The sequence below is a fragment of the Lepus europaeus genome, chromosome 2 (genome assembly GCF_033115175.1).
Source record: "Lepus europaeus isolate LE1 chromosome 2, mLepTim1.pri, whole genome shotgun sequence".
Classification (NCBI taxonomy): domain Eukaryota; kingdom Metazoa; phylum Chordata; class Mammalia; order Lagomorpha; family Leporidae; genus Lepus; species Lepus europaeus.
Window position 1 is genome coordinate 114,447,069 of NC_084828.1, and position 16,034 is coordinate 114,463,102.

At 36.8% G+C, this 16,034-nt stretch overlaps 1 pseudogene; it reads right to left on the reverse strand.

Annotated features, from left to right (window-relative positions):
* Positions 1-1,525: 1,525 nt before the first annotated feature.
* LOC133751559 (cyclin-G1-like) lies at positions 1,526-4,208 on the reverse strand (annotated as a pseudogene).
* Between the last annotated feature and the right edge of the window lie 11,826 nt (positions 4,209-16,034).

Genomic DNA, 16,034 nt, shown 5'->3' on the forward strand with positions numbered 1-16,034 from the left:
GGGAGGGGGGAAGCCATTGTAATCCATAAGCTGTACTTTGGAAATTTATATCCATTAAATAAAAGTTTAAAAAATCAATCAATAAATAAATAAAAATAAAAAAGCATATCAGATTTCTTAAAAAAGTTCACAAACCATTAACTTCCAATGTAGCTCCTTGCTAATGTGCCTGAGAAATCTGTGAATGATACCTGCCACCCCTGTATGAGTCCTGGAGTTCCTGACTCTGGCAACCACCTCCCCAGACACAACTGTTGCAGCCAACTGGGGAGTGAACCAGCAGATGGAAGATCTCTCTTTCTCTCTCTCTGTCTTCTCTGACTTTCCCTGTCACTCTGTGTTTCAAATAAATGAATAAATTTTTAAAAATAGGAAAAAATTCACAAAAATATGTATCATAAAAATAAATCATACATGCATTTAAAAATTTGCAAAAAAATAAATGTATTTCAATTCCATTTTTTCTATGAATGTTTTGGAGTTCTCTCAAAGACACTAATTGTTTTATCAATATTTTCTTCAGTGATTTCCACTCTTCATTTTGCTATTTCCTCTTTAGTTTTATATCTTTTATGTGTCTGTCAGTGCTTTCTTGGGCATTTATATTTAAAACTAAAAGAATAGATCTTTGAAAAAATTAAGAGTAGTAATGGAAGAGAAAAAGAAGAAGGGTTGGAGTATGGGTAGGAGGGAGGGAAGTATCACTATTTTCCTGAATCTGTATGTATGAAATACATACATAAGAATTCAATAGCAAAATTAATGGTAACACTCAAAATACAAAAAAAAATAAGTAAATAAAACATCAACTATTTAAATGCTGCAGGAAGAGGGGATTTTTTTATGTTAAACACTAATTTAATTTTGAGTGGAAAAAGATAAACCATTATTACTATTTAAGCAATTTAAACAGCAAAAATGGATATGCAGTGACCCCAAATTTAATTTTATGCATGTAACTACTTTTCTAGAATTCTAAATATCATAGTAACTACAGTGTTGAAACACCTTGCAGTTTCCAGACACCCAATGTCAACAATGATCTGCTGTATCTTGCTTTCTATAAAATACACTGTCCAACTTCATGTTGATCTTACTTATAAGCTAACATTCTCAAACTAGTCCATATATGATCCAAAAGTTTAATCCAAAAGTTTGATACTCAGCTAGTATATCTTTAAATGAGCCAGAGCTTCAGCCTATATAGAGAAAGATAATGTGCAATAAGAAAATGTGATATTACTACTACTTTTAAAACTTGGGTTGTTGAGGAAGATACCTTCTTAAACTGATTAATGAAATGACTAACATACTTACTAGAAGTTGAATAATTCTTTACCTTTGGGGTACTGTATATGGTAAATAGTTTCAAATATAGCTGACCAGATCAGCGAAGTCACTTCCCCTTTGCTATTGCAACTCCATTTGTTGACTTTGAATACAATTGATATTTTAATTCTTCAGTTGTAAGAAAATTATAGCCCTGGGTAATTTTCTCTATATGGAGAATTACAATGATCAAAATTCATGAATTAAGGAGAGGAGCCATTTCAGGAATTGTTGAAAAGTGAGTTATTCTATAGTATCATGCCTCAATTGTCATGCAGTAGGCCCAGAAACAATCCGTTTCAAATTCTGAATATTTGACTTTGAACAGTTGTTTGATGAATACAGAGTTAAACACTTGGATACAAAGTCTTGCTAGATGGTCAAATCTCTGTCATTTATCTTGGAATGTTTCTGAAGATATTCTACTCCTTCTGTTAGCTCTACACACTTCTGTGCTTGGATCTCTAATAAAATGATACAAAAAGCCAACACAGGAGACTTTGTTCTAGAGAATATGATGCTGCAGTGACATACCTTCCCTAAGTTGAGCTTCAAGTCTTTCAAAATTAAGGGCTATTTCTCCTTTCAAATGACAAGTTCTCTTGAATGAGTGAATGATTGAGTTGCAGAAACCGAAAGGCAGTAGTAGCTTTGACTTTCCAACATACTTTCTCCAATACAATCTTTTCCATTCTCATTTGGCAAATAAAAAAGCCATCTGCACATTAATGTTTATTGCAGCTCAATTCACAATAGCTAAGACCTGGAACCAACCCAAATGCCCATCAACAGTAGACTAGATAAAGAAATTATGGGACATGTACTCCATAGAATACTATACAGCAGTAAGAAACAATGAAACCCGGTCATTTGCAACAAGATGGAGGAATCTGGAAAACATCATGCTGAGTGAATTAAGCCAGTCCCAAAGAGAAAATATCATTTGTTTTCCCTGATCCGTGACAACTGAGCACCAAAGGGGAAACCTGTTAAGTGAAATGGACACTATAAGAAACAATGACCTGATCAGCTCTTGTCCTGACTCTAGATGTACAATGTAATACTATATCCTTTTTAGTATTCGTTGTTGTTGTTGTAGTTGTTGTTCTAGTACTAGTGGTTGAACTCTGTAATTGACACACAATTATTCTTAGATGTTTAAATTTTAACTGAAAAGTGATCCCTGTTAAATTTAAGAGTGGAAAAAGAGAGGGAGGAGATGTACAATTTGGGACATGCTCAATCAGACTTGCCCCAAATGGTGGAGTTAGAAATGTGCCAGGGGATTCCAATACAATCCCATCAAGGTGGCATGTACCAATGCCATCTCACTAGTCCAAGTGATCAATTTCAGTTCACAATTGATGGCTCTGATAGGTCTAAGAGTCAAAGGGATCACACAAACAAGACAAATGTCTGCTAATACTAACTGATAGAACCAAAAAGGGAGAGAATGATCCAACATGGGAAGCGGGATACACAGCAGACTCATAGAATGGCAGATGTCCTAAACAACACTCTGGCCTCAGAATCAGCCCTTAAGGCATTTGGATCTGGTTGAAGAGCCTATGAGAGTATTTTAGGCATGGAAAGCCAAGATACCCTGGGGGGAAAAAAAAAAGAAGAAGACCTAAATGAAAGATCTCTGCGAGTGAGATCCCAGTGGAAAGAACGGGGCCATCAAAGAAGGAGGTACCTTTCTCTGAAGGGAGGAGACAACTTCCACTTTGACTATGACCCTATCAGAATAAGACCAAAGGCAGCGAACTCTAAAGGCTTCCATAGCCCTGACAACTCATGACTAGAGCCTAGGGAGATTACTGACGCCATGAACAGGAGTTTCAAATTGTTAAGTCAGCAACAGGTGTCACTGTGTACTTACATCCCATGTGGGATCTGCCCTTAATGTGTTGTCTAATGTGCAGTGATGCTATAACTAGTACTGAAACAATATTTTTACACTTTGTGTTTCTGTGTGGGTGCAAACTGATGAAATCTTTACTTAATATATACTAAATCGATCTTCTGTATATAAAGAGAATTGGAAATGAAAAAAAAAAACCTGGTGTTAAATTGGAAAATTAATTATTTTTTTAAAAAAAATATTATGTAGGATCTCTGTCTTTAATGTGCTGTACACTGTTATTTAATGCTATAACTAGTACTCCAACAGTATTTTTTTCATTTTGTGTTGCTATATGGGGGCAAACTGTTGAAATCTTTACCTAATATATACTAAACTGATCTTCTGTATATAAAGAGAATTGAAAATGAATCTTGATGTGAATGGAATGGGAGAGGGAGCGGGAAAGGGGAGGGTTGTGGGTGGGAGGGAAGTTATGGGAGGGGGAAAGCCATTGTAACCCATAAGCTGTACTTTGGAAATTTGTATTCATTAAATAAAAGTTTAATAAATGAAAAAAAAAAAGAAGGAAACTGAAAGGCAGTAGTAGCTTGACTTTCCAACATACTTTCTCCAATACAATCTTTTCCATTCTCAAGTCTAAAACTGTGAACCTATACTGAATTATTCAGATCAAGTCAGTTGCCAATGGAGCATTCCTTTCTTCTATTTATTTTACAGCCAAATAAAAACATTTCAGACCAACACATTCAAGGTGCTTGATCTGTACCTTCATTTTAGATAAAAATTTGTCCAGTAAATTCAGAGCTAGAGAAAATGTCTCCATATCAAAGCCAAAACACTGAGTTTGTCTAACAAGATATTTTGCTTTGAAGTCCCTCAGTTGTGGAGTCATTCTGAGGCATTAGCGTGTGGAGACTCAAGCCGCAGACTTTGGCTGACATCTAGACTCCCATTCCTGCAGTGTTTGCTGTTGTAGCGGTTTCTGAGAGCCAGTTATGAGTACTTACATCATCTTGATAGCGGCCCGAGCTCCTCAGTGGTAACCTCCCTCCCGGGGCCTGCTCTTACCTCAACCCATTTTATCAGATTCCAGAAGTCTATAGGAAGAGGGGACTCAAGAACTAGAGGGGAGACTCCCAGGAGGGAGCCATCCTGGGTGAAAGTCTTCACAGCGCCACCTAGATGACATTGCCCTCAGAAAGGGGGATCTTAATGAAATCTGAAAACCATATTCTGACCAAAAAATAAAGCATAGACTATTTAATGAATCAGGAAACCATTTTCAGCAGTTTTTATATTCTAACATTTTAAAGTAGGCTCAAATACTGCAATTGTTAAAAAATAGTCATAAGCTTCATTAATTTTAAAATGTAGTATGAAAAAGTGGTTGTTGCAGATATAGATAAAAATTATGACACATACCCAAAAGGATCAGTATAGTAGCATATGCAAAGTGAGTCTGAGCATAAATTGATTGTTGTGTTCTCCTATAACTGTGCAAAACCAATTCCAGCTGTGACTAAAAGACAGTATAAATAACTAATAATTGGAGTTCTACAATTCCATAAGAATAGACAAAATGAAGACAAAAAAAGGGAAGGGGTATATGGGTGACAGCTCTCAGAGAAAATTGGATGACTTCTCTATATACAGCTAAAAAAAAGAGTTAGCACAGATTTTCTAATGTCCCAGCAGTGGACATGCACAGCTGAACTTACCATGCATTTCTTGGAGAGAGACAGAGAAGCAGAGCATGGAGCTAGTTTCCATAAATCTGTTTAATGTTGGAACATTTGCACTTGTCACCTTACCATGAAAATCACTGGGATCACACTCTGGAACTTCTCTGTAATGTTTAAAATAATTTGCAGGTCACAGTTCTAAATATTTGATAACTAGATTTAATTTCTTTTAAAGTTTGACACAATGCATGAATTGAAGAAACCTGTGATTAAATGAAAAAAAATCATTTTGAACTTTTTAAACTCTGATTTCATTGAAAAATATATTATTCTTTAAAACAGAGGGAATATTCAAATAACTCTGAAAAAGCCTCAATTATTCCTATCAATTGAGGAATATTCATCATCTTAACTAGATCATTTTCTTAGTAACAGTCGTTAAGATTAAGCATCTAACCTACATAGCTCCTTAAGTGATCTCCATAGTTTTCTTGACCTTTTGGTAGACGAAGTTTTCAGCAAAAAGATCATCTGGATAAGTTCTTAAAAGTCAAAAGGAATTCTAAAGGCTATTTTAAGAACTGGAAAAGGCCAAAATACCTAAAATATTTGCAAGATTGTGCTTTTTCACATCAGAAACTACTTTAAAAGAGGCTTTCAGAATGAAACATTTTAAATTTGTCACTGTGGCAAGTTTCATTTTAAAATCACGAATAACTGCCGGCGCCGTGGCTCAACAGGCTAATCCTCCGCCTTGCGGCGCCGGCACACCGGGTTCTAGTCCCGGTTGGGGCACCGATCCTGTCCCGGTCGCCCCTCTTCCAGGCCAGCTCTCTGCTGTGGCCCGGGAGTGCAGTGGAGGATGGCCCAAGTGCTTGGGCCCTGCACCCCATGGGAGACCAGGAGAAGCACCTGGCTCCTGCCATCGGAACAGCGCGGTGCGCCGGCCGCAGCGCGCTACCGCGGCGGCCATTAGAGGGTGAACCAACGGCAAAGGAAGACCTTTCTCTCTGTCTCTCTCTCTCACTGTCCACTCTGCCTGTCAAAAAAAAAAAAAAAAAAAAAAAAAAAAAAAAAAAAAAAAATCACGAATAACTGCTTGTACATTAATGTGTTACAAATATAAAAATAATTTATCCCGGAACTACCTTTTATGTAACTTATTATCAGAGATTTAGGTATTACATACATGTACATGCACACACACATTCAGAAGACTAGCTGTTCATATTTTTTTGCTATGATGATTTTAATAAGTAATGCAAAATTTTAAGGCAGTGTTAAAAGCTTGGAGATAAATATCATGTTAAATGTTACTAAAAATAGGAAGATAAAAATAAAAACAATTTTTTTTAGAAACCAATATATATGTAAGTGCTTTAAAGGTATAAAAAAGTGGGGTGAGTGCTGTGGTGTAGCAGGTAAAGCCACAGCCTGCAGTGCCGGCATCCCGTACGGCCACCAGCTGGAATCCCATCCCAGCAGCTCCACTTCTGATCCAGCTCTCTGATGTGGCCTGGGAAAGCAGTAGAAGATGGCCCAAGTTCTTGGGCCCCTGCACCTGCGTGGGAGACCCAGAAGAAGTTCCTGGCTCCTGGCTTTGGATCAACTCAGCTCCAGCAGTTTCGGCCAATTGGGGAATGAACCAGTAGATGGAAGACTCTCTCTCTCTGCCTCTCCTCTCTCTGTGTAACTCTGACTTTCAAATAAATAATCTATAAAATAAAAATAAAATTAAAAATATATAAAAAAATGGAAGATTAGAATTTAAAGTTGTTTTTTTCAGAAAGTACAAATACAATGCAAATTCCATGGGGATTGTTATGTTGAGAGAAAAATATTTAAGAGTTATTGTTATTCCTTTCTTGTAAAAAAATAAAATTTATTTTTATTGACATTATATCAGGTATCCAGAGTTCCTCTTTCATGAAAAATAATCAACAACAAAAAATTTTGGGGAAATATAAACAACATTTTTTTTTTCCTAACCTAATCTAACATCATTACTGCATAAAAGTGAAACCATGTTTTTATTTTTTTATTTTTATTTTTTTTGACAGGTAGAGTGGACAGTGAGAGAGAGAGACAAAGAGAAAGGTCTTTTTTTTCCATTGGTTCACCCCCAATGGCCGCACCATGCTGATCCGAAGCCAGGAGCCAGGTGCTTCCTCCTGGTCTCCCATGTGGGTGCAGGGCCCAAGCACTTGAGCCATCCTTCACTGCACTCCCAGGCCACAGCAGAGATCTGGCCTGGAAGAGGGGCAACTGGGACAGAACCTGGCACCACGACCAGGACTAGAATCCTGTGTGCCAGCACCGCAGGCAGAGGATTAGCCTATTGAGCCACGGGGCCAGCAAAACCATGTTTTAAGAAGGTAGTGAAGTAGCACCTTGACAGTAGGGACTCCATTTTGGAGCACTTAAGACTCCATTCTGGGAAAGCACCCCCCCCCCCCCCCCGCCGTGAGACTCTGGTGAAACTATGATCTAAAACAGTAGAACAATAGCAGTCCACTACATCACACTTGGCAGAGCATAGAAACCCCCTAGCATGATTGTTCAAGCTTGAAAGTAAAAAGGTTGCAACTGGGCTAATGATAAAAATGTAATTTGTCTATGTCCTACATATAATTAAAACCAATACCTGGATTAATGTCAGGATTATAAGATTGTAACAGGTATTGTCAAGATTATAATTGATACTAGTTTCCCATAGGTTTTAGGTCAGCTTGACCCCAGTAACCATGTATTCCCCCCTGTTCCTAGCAACCATGAATTCCCCTCCTGATTTTGTGGTTTTTGCCTTTATAAACCCTGTTGCTTTAGGCTTCAGGGTCGAGAGTTCTTTAGGGCGTGAGCCCACTCTCCACCGCCGGCAAATAAAGGACCATCAAATTTTATCAATGTGTGGAGCTCCTTTGTTCATACTCGCTCAGGTACAACAGTAGAAAACTGAGCTGTATCTGAGATCAATCCCAGTTTCTTAATAATGTTTTCTCTTTTAGTCTTGTGATTATTCTGTTTCCTTTTCAATGACAGAGTTACAGACTGATGAAGCTGTAACAGATACATAAATATGAGCATTTCCTGTTGTCAATATTTTGTATAATAGAATTACAAGTATTCAAACATTTTTTACTTAGTAACTATTAAAATGGCTTTATTGAAATATGAATGACATATTAGCATCAGTACATATCTAATAGATAATAAAAAATTTGGTAAGTTTAGAAATATGAATACACCTGTAAACAATCACATTGTTAATAAATATTTGCATCACTTCCTGCCCTTCTGATTTTTGTTTTATTTTTCATTTGCTCCTATTCTGTTCCTTTTTGTGTGGAGAATATTTAACATAGGATCTCCCATCTTGATAAATTTTAGGTGTATAATACTAAATTTTTGACTATAGACATTACATTTTATAGTAGAGCTCTAGAAATAATTCACTTTCTGAAAATGACATGTAAACCTTTTGAAAAACAATGAAGCATCAGCCATTATCTGTTAGAAAAGTTACTATCAGCAACTGAAAAAAATAGCAGGTGCTGGCGAGGAAGTAGAGGAGCTAGAACTGTTGTAAACAGTTGAGAGGAATGTAATAAAGTGAAGCCATTATGGAAAAGAGTATGAAGGACTGTCAAAAAATAAACTATCTGATCTGATCCCAATTCTAGGGATTCTCATGCATCCAAAAAAGTCTTAAATTAGGATCTCAAAGACATATTCACATTAAATCTTCATGACAAGTTATTACAACCTGGTCAAATAAATGGTCATTAATTTCATAGGAGGACAATAGCTCCAAAGAGGAATTGTTTTTTTCCATCTCAATGCATTGATATATTAGATCATGTAATAATCTGGAAATTAAAAAAGGGCTAATAAAATTTAGTTCAAATACATATTAATTATAAATATATGGTTTTAAATGTGAAAAATGCCATTCTAACAGGAATGAGGTGAAACCTCATTGTGGTTTTAATTTGCATTTTCCTGATTGTTAGTGATCCTGAACATTTGTTCATGTGTCTGTTGGCCATTGGATTTCCTCTTTTGAAAAATGTCTATTGAGGTCCTTGGCTCATCTCTTAAGTGGGTTGTTTATTTTGTTGTTGTGGAGTTCCTTGATCTTTTTTTAGATTCTGGTTATTAATCCTTACCGGTTCCATAGTTTGCAAACATTTTTTCCCATTCTGTTGCTTACCTCTTCACATCCCTGTTTCTTTTGCAGTACAGAAACTTCTCAATTTGATGCAATTCCAATTGTTAATTTTGGCTTTGAGTGCCTGTGCCTCCAGGGACTTTTCCAAAAAGTCTTTGCCTGTGCCTATACCTTGCAGGGCTTCTCCAATGTTTTCTAATAATTTGATGGTGTCAGGTTGTAGATTTAGATCTTTAATCAATGTAGACTGGATAAAGAAAATATGGGATATATACTCTATAGAATACTATACAGCAGTTAAAAAAATGAAATCCGGTCATTTGCAACAAAATGGAGGGATCTGGAAAACATCCTGCTGAGTGAAATAAGCCAGTCCAAAAGGAACAAATATCATATGTTCTCCCTGGTTGGTGACAACAAACTGAGTACCACAAAGGAAACCTGTTGAAGTGAAATGGGCACTATGAGAAACAATGTCTTGATCAGCCCTTGTCCTGACTGTCGAGGAACTAAATACTTTACCCCTTTTAGTATTTTTTTCATTCTACTTAATACTATTGGTTGAACTCTTTAATTAACACACAATTATTCTCAGGTATATAAATTTAACTGAAAAATGATCCCTGATAAATATGAGTTGGAATAAGAGAGGGAGGAGATGTAAAGTTCTGCACATGCTCTAAAGTTCTGCACATGCTCTATTGGACTTGCCCCAAACGGTAGAGTTATAAACGTGCCAGGGGATTCCAAATTCAGTGCCATCTCACTACTCAAAGTGATCAGTTTAAGATCACAATTGATCATAATGATAGGATTAAGGGTCAAAGGGATCATATAAACAAGACTAGTGTCTGCTAATACTAACTGATAGAACTAAAAAGGAGAGAATGATCCAATGTGGGAAGTGGGATACACAGCAGATTCATAGAATGGCAAAGGTCCTAAACAGTACTCTGGCCTCAGAATCGGCCCTTAAGGCATTTGAATCTGGCTAAAAAGCCTATGAGAGTATTTTGGCACGGGAAGCCTAGACACTCTGGCAAAAAAAAAAAAAAAAAAAACAACTAAATGAAAGATCTCTGCGAGTGAGATCCCAGTGGAAAGAATGGGCCGTCAAGGAAGGAGGTACCTTTTTCTGAAAGGAGGAGAGAACTTCCACTTTGACTATGGCCTTGTCTAAACAAGATCAGAGTTGGTGAACTCAAAAGGCTTCCATAACCTTGGCAGCTCATGACAAGAGCCTCGGTGATTACTGACGCCATAAATAAGAGTGTCAATGTTAAATCAACAACAGGAGTCACTGTGAACTTACTCCCCATGTAGGATCTTTGTCCTCAATGTGTTGTACTATGTGATATGATGGTATAACTAGTACTCAAACAGTATATTATACTTTGTGTTTCTGTGTGGGTGTAAACTGTTGAAATCTTTACTTAATATATACTAGATTGATCTCCAAAAATACAACCAAACAAATGTGACAATTTTGATATTGAGTGAAAGTGAAAAATAAATTAGAAATACTATTTTAAAAAATCATTTAAATATATAAAAAGGAAGAAAATACAAAATGAAGAAATTACCAAAATTTCAGACAGTACACAAAAGTTGATTAAAATAATTTTTTTAATAAAAAAATAAATCTATATCATTTAAAAGAAAATCAAGTTGATGTAATATTCATAATATATGTTAGGGAAATGGTTCACCATAAACATGATGTGCAAAACATGATATATAAAAGAAAATTTTATAATTTAAACTTTATCAAATTAAAACTTCTGTACTTGAGGAACAAAAGACAGGCTGCAAAGAAAATATTTGAAAAGTGTGTACATAAAAAAGGACTTATGTCAATGACAAGTAAAGAACTCTTAAAATATAATCCTAAGAAAAACAGCAAATCAATTAAAAACTAGGTAAAGGACTTGAATATAGATTTCACCAGAAAAAGAATAAAGGACAAAAAGGAAACACACACAAAATTAGTGAATTGTTAGTCATTAGAACAATACAATTATAAATGTAATATGACACCATTCCATAACTGCTAGAGTAGATAATGCAAAATAGAATAAAGAGAAAGCAAAATTCTTACTATATTAAGTGCAATTGAGATAAGGAACTAGTTTATCTCCTCTATGTGGTTATAGGAATACAAAACAGCATGCAATCTGGAAAATATTTCAACAACTTCTTATAACCTCATGACATTTTTTCTGTAATCTCCTCAGTGTCGGCCTAAAAAATGAGAATGAATATTCTCAAAGAAAGCTTTACAAAAATTTCATAACACTTGTATCCATAATAGTAATAAAGCAAACTGTCCAAATGTGAAAGGGATGAACACATATGAAAATGAAGGGATTAACAAAGGATGTCACACTCATGCAGTGGAATATTAATCAATAGGAAAATGAAACAAACTCGGCACATCTAAAAGTTTGGATGACTTTCAAAGACATAGGTGATTGTAAGAAGCAGATTTCAAAACATCATACAGTGTGTGATTCTAAATATATTTTGACAGTTTTAGAAGATAAAACCTTAACAATGGGCAAGAGGCCAGTGGTTGGCCAGGGTTCAGTGTAGGGATGGCTATGGCTATACAGTGGAGTCAGAGAAATGTTTTCAGGGACATTGGGACTATATATTATCTTCCATGTTGACATGGTTAAACAAATCTATATGTGGGGTGGCTAATCCTCCACCTGTGTCGCCAGCATCCCGGGTTCTAGTCCCTGTTGGGGCACCAGATTCTGTCCCGGTTGTTCCTATTCCAGTCCAGCTCTCTGCTGTGGCCCGGGAAGGCAGTGGAGGATGGCCCAAGTGCTTGGTCCTGCACCTGTATGGCAGATCAGGAGGAAGCACCTGACTCCTGGCTTCGGATCAGCACAGCATGCAGGCAGTAGCGGCCATTTGGGGGGTGAACCAATGGAAGGAAGACCTTTCTCTCTGTCTGTCACTCTCTCTCACTGTCTAATTCTGCCTGTCAAAAAAGTCTATATATTTATTAAAATTCACAGAACTTATGGAAGTCCTATAAATCATTAAAATGGTTTACAATGACCTCATCCTCTAGGTGTTTGCTTTACTAGAATAGGGTATGTCTTAGTAATTTGCTTCTAATCAACAGAATACAGCAAAGGTATGGAACAGTTTCCATGATTAGATTATATACACTTGAGACTCTGTCTTAATAGCATATTTTCTTTCTTGTTGACTATGGAAGCAGGAAGCATGTGGATATGTGGGTGATGCTTGTGTGATAAAATAGCCTCTGGGAGTAGTCAACTAGGAACTCAGGTCCTCAGTGCAACAGGACTTGAATAAATGAAATTCAGCCTATTACAATGAAAGCTTGAAAGTGGATCCTGCCCCATTTAAGCTTCAGATGAGGCAGCAAAAATTTGACTGCAATGTATGATATTCTAATAAAGAATCAAATGAAACTAGATTTATAAATAATTTGGAGAGAAGCCATAAATTTCTCACTAATTTGCTACACAGTAATAAACTAGTACAGTACTCTCCACTAACATAGACACATCAATTCTATTTTATCAAAAGTTAAAAAAATTCTAAAAGATAATCATAGCTTATTTTGATTTTAAAACATTTTTATTGTGATACAACATATATAATATGCACATTTTTATTTTAACCATTTGAGACATATAATTATTCAATGATATAATTACATTTACAATATTATATGACCATAATTATAATAGGTATTTAAAATTTTAATCACTCCAAACAAATCTCTGTAAGTATCCATAACTATCAATGTACCTTTCCTTCCAAACCCTGGCAACCCCCTTCTGTTTCTATAATTTACCAGTTTTATGAGTACAATTTTAGTGGAATCATACAAAATTTGTCCTTTTGCTTTTGAATTATTTCAGTTGGCATTGTATTTTTCAGGTTAATTTATATTGCATCATGTGTCAGAACTTTCTTTGAGTTTTCTGGGGTGTGTGTGTGTGTGTGTGTGTGTGTGATGAAGGGAATTTTCCATGGGGGACAAAAGATTGGAACTGCATAATACATATTTTTCACTGATACCACTCCTTTGGTTGGGTCCACTTTGTGTTGCCATAACAAAACACAAGCAATGGGGTGTGTTCTAAAGAAAGAAGATTTATTTAACTCATAATTCTGGGGCTACAAGTCTTGGTACGGCCATTGGCTTCTGGTGAAGGCCTCATGATGGCTAGCATAACACAGTCAGAATGCACGAGAAAGAGGGAGAGAGAGAAAGAGAGAGAGAAAGAGATCGCATGGTGATAGAGGAAGCAAGTGTTTGAATGGAGGAAAATGAACTCATTAATCACCTGCTCTCACAATAACTAAACAGTCCTAAGAACCCAATACAGTGTCAAGAGTACTAACCTAGTTTATTGAAAAAAGCCCTAATCCATTTAATCTATTCATGAGGCAGAGCCCTCAAAACCCCAAATGCCTCTTATCGACCACATGACTTCAACAATATTACAAAAGAAGATTGAGCCTCAATGTGAATTTGGAGGAATAAACCAAATTTCAACTATTGCACTCCCCACATATTATTTATTATTTATTTTTGGAATATAATAATAACCATACATAATGAATCCTTTACTAGAAGGACATTATTTTATTTTTTATAGTTATTATTTTTTATTTAATAAATGTGAATTTACAAAGTGCAACTTTTGTATTGTTGTGGCTTCCCCCCCACCTCCCTCCCTCCCGTGGCCCTCCTCTCTCCCACTCCATCTCCCATCCCGCCCTTCATCAAGTTTCATTTTCAATTAACTTCATATACTGAAGATCAACTTAGTATATACTAAGCAAGGATTTCAACAGGCTGCATTCACACAACCGCACAAGGTATAGGGTATTGTTCCACTAGTAGTGTTTTTAAGTTTCATAGTAAAACACATTAAGGACAGAGATCCTACGTGGGGAGCATGTACCCAGTGACTCCCATTGTTGATTTAACAATTGGCACTCTTATTTATGACATCAGCAATCACCCGAGACTCTTGCTATGAGCTGTCTAGGCTATGGAAGTCCCTTGAGTTCACCGACTCTGAACTTGTTTAGTCAGGGCCGTATCACAGTGGAGGTTCCTTCCTCACTTCAGAGAAAGGTGCCTCTCTCCTTGATGGCTTGTTCCTTCTGCTGGGGTCTTGTTCACCAGGATCTTTCATTCAGATTGTTTTTGCCACAGTGTCATGGCTTTCCATGCCTGTGAGACTCTCAGGGACCTTTTAGCCAGATCCGAATGTCCCAAGGGTTGATTCTGAGGCAGGAGTGCTGTTTTGGGCGTTTACCATTCTCTGAGTCTGCTGTGTGTCCTGCTTCCCCTGCGGGATCATTCTCTCCCTTTTAATTCTATCCTTCATTATTTGCTTACACTGGTCTTATTTGTGAAATCTCTTTGACACATACCCTATCTTTTTGATCGGCTGTGTATTTATACTTATCACTTTACCAAGTGCGCTGACATTGGTACCTGCCTCCTTGGTAAGATTGAGTTGAAAGCCCCTGGCACATTTCTAGTTCCACCATTGGAGGTAAGTCTGAATGAGCATGTGCCAACCTATATATCTCCTCCCTCTCTTATTCCCACTCCTATGTTTAACAGAGATCACTTTTCTGTTAATTTTAACACCTAAGAATGATTGTGCATTGATTACAGAGTTCAACCAGTGGTCTTATGTAGAACAAACAGAGCAACAACAACAACAACAACAACAATACTAAAAGGAATAAAATAGTAAGTTGTTCCTCAACAGTCTAGACAAGGGCCGATCATATCATTGTCTCTCATAGTGTCCATTTCACTTCAATGGGTATCATTTTAGATGTTCGTTTAGTTGCCATTGATCAGGGAGAACATATATTTGTCCCTTTTGGACTGGCTTATTTCACTCAGTATGCTATTTTCCAGCTTCCTCCATTTTGTTGTAAATGCCCAGATTTCATTGTTTTTTACTGCGGTATAGTGTTCCATAGAGTACATATCCCATAGTTTCTTTATCTAGTCATCCGTTGATGGACATTTAGGTTGATTCCATGTCTTAGCTATTGTGAATTGAGCTGCAATAAATATTGAGGTACAAATGGCTCTTTTTTCTCCCCTTTAATTCCATTTGGGTAAATTCCAAGGAGTGGGATGGCTGGGTCCTGTGGTAGTGCTATATTCAGGTTTCTGAGGACTCTCCAAACTGTCTTCCATAGTAGCTTTACCAGTTTGCATTCCCACCAACAGTGGATTAGTGTCCCTTTTTCCCCACATCCTCGCCAGCATATGTTGTTGGTTGATTTCTGTATGTAAGCCAATCTAACCGGAGTGAGGTGAAACCTCATTGTGGTTTTGATCTGCATTTCCCTGATGGCTAGGGATCCTGAGCATTTTTTCATGTGTCTGTTGGCCATTTGGATTTCCTCTTTTGAAAAATGTCTGTTAAGGTCCTTGCCACATTTTTTAATTGGGTTGTTTGTTTTGATTCTGTGGTGTTTTTTGATCATTTTATAGATTCTAGTTGTTAATCCTTTATCTGTTGTGTAATTTGCAAATAACGTCTCCCATTCTGTTGGTTGCCTCTTCACTTTCCTGACTGTTTCCTTTGCTGTAAAGAAACTCTTCAATTTGAGGTAATCCCATTTGTTTATTTTATCTTTGATTACCCATGCCTCCGGGATCTTCTCCAGGAATTCTTCGGGTATTCCAATATCTTGAAGGGTTTCCCCTATGCTCTCAATTAGTTTCATGGTGTCGTGGGGCATCTCTAGTTCTTTGATCCATGTTGAGTGGATTTTTGTATAAGGTGTAAGGTAGGGGTCTTGCTTCATATTTTGACATATGGACATCCAGTTTCCCCAGCACCATTTGTTGAAGAGGCTGTCCTTGTTCCAGGGGTTGGTTTTAGGTCCTTTGTTGAATATGAATTGGTTATAGATGTTTGGATTGATCTCCAGTGTTTCTATTCTGTTC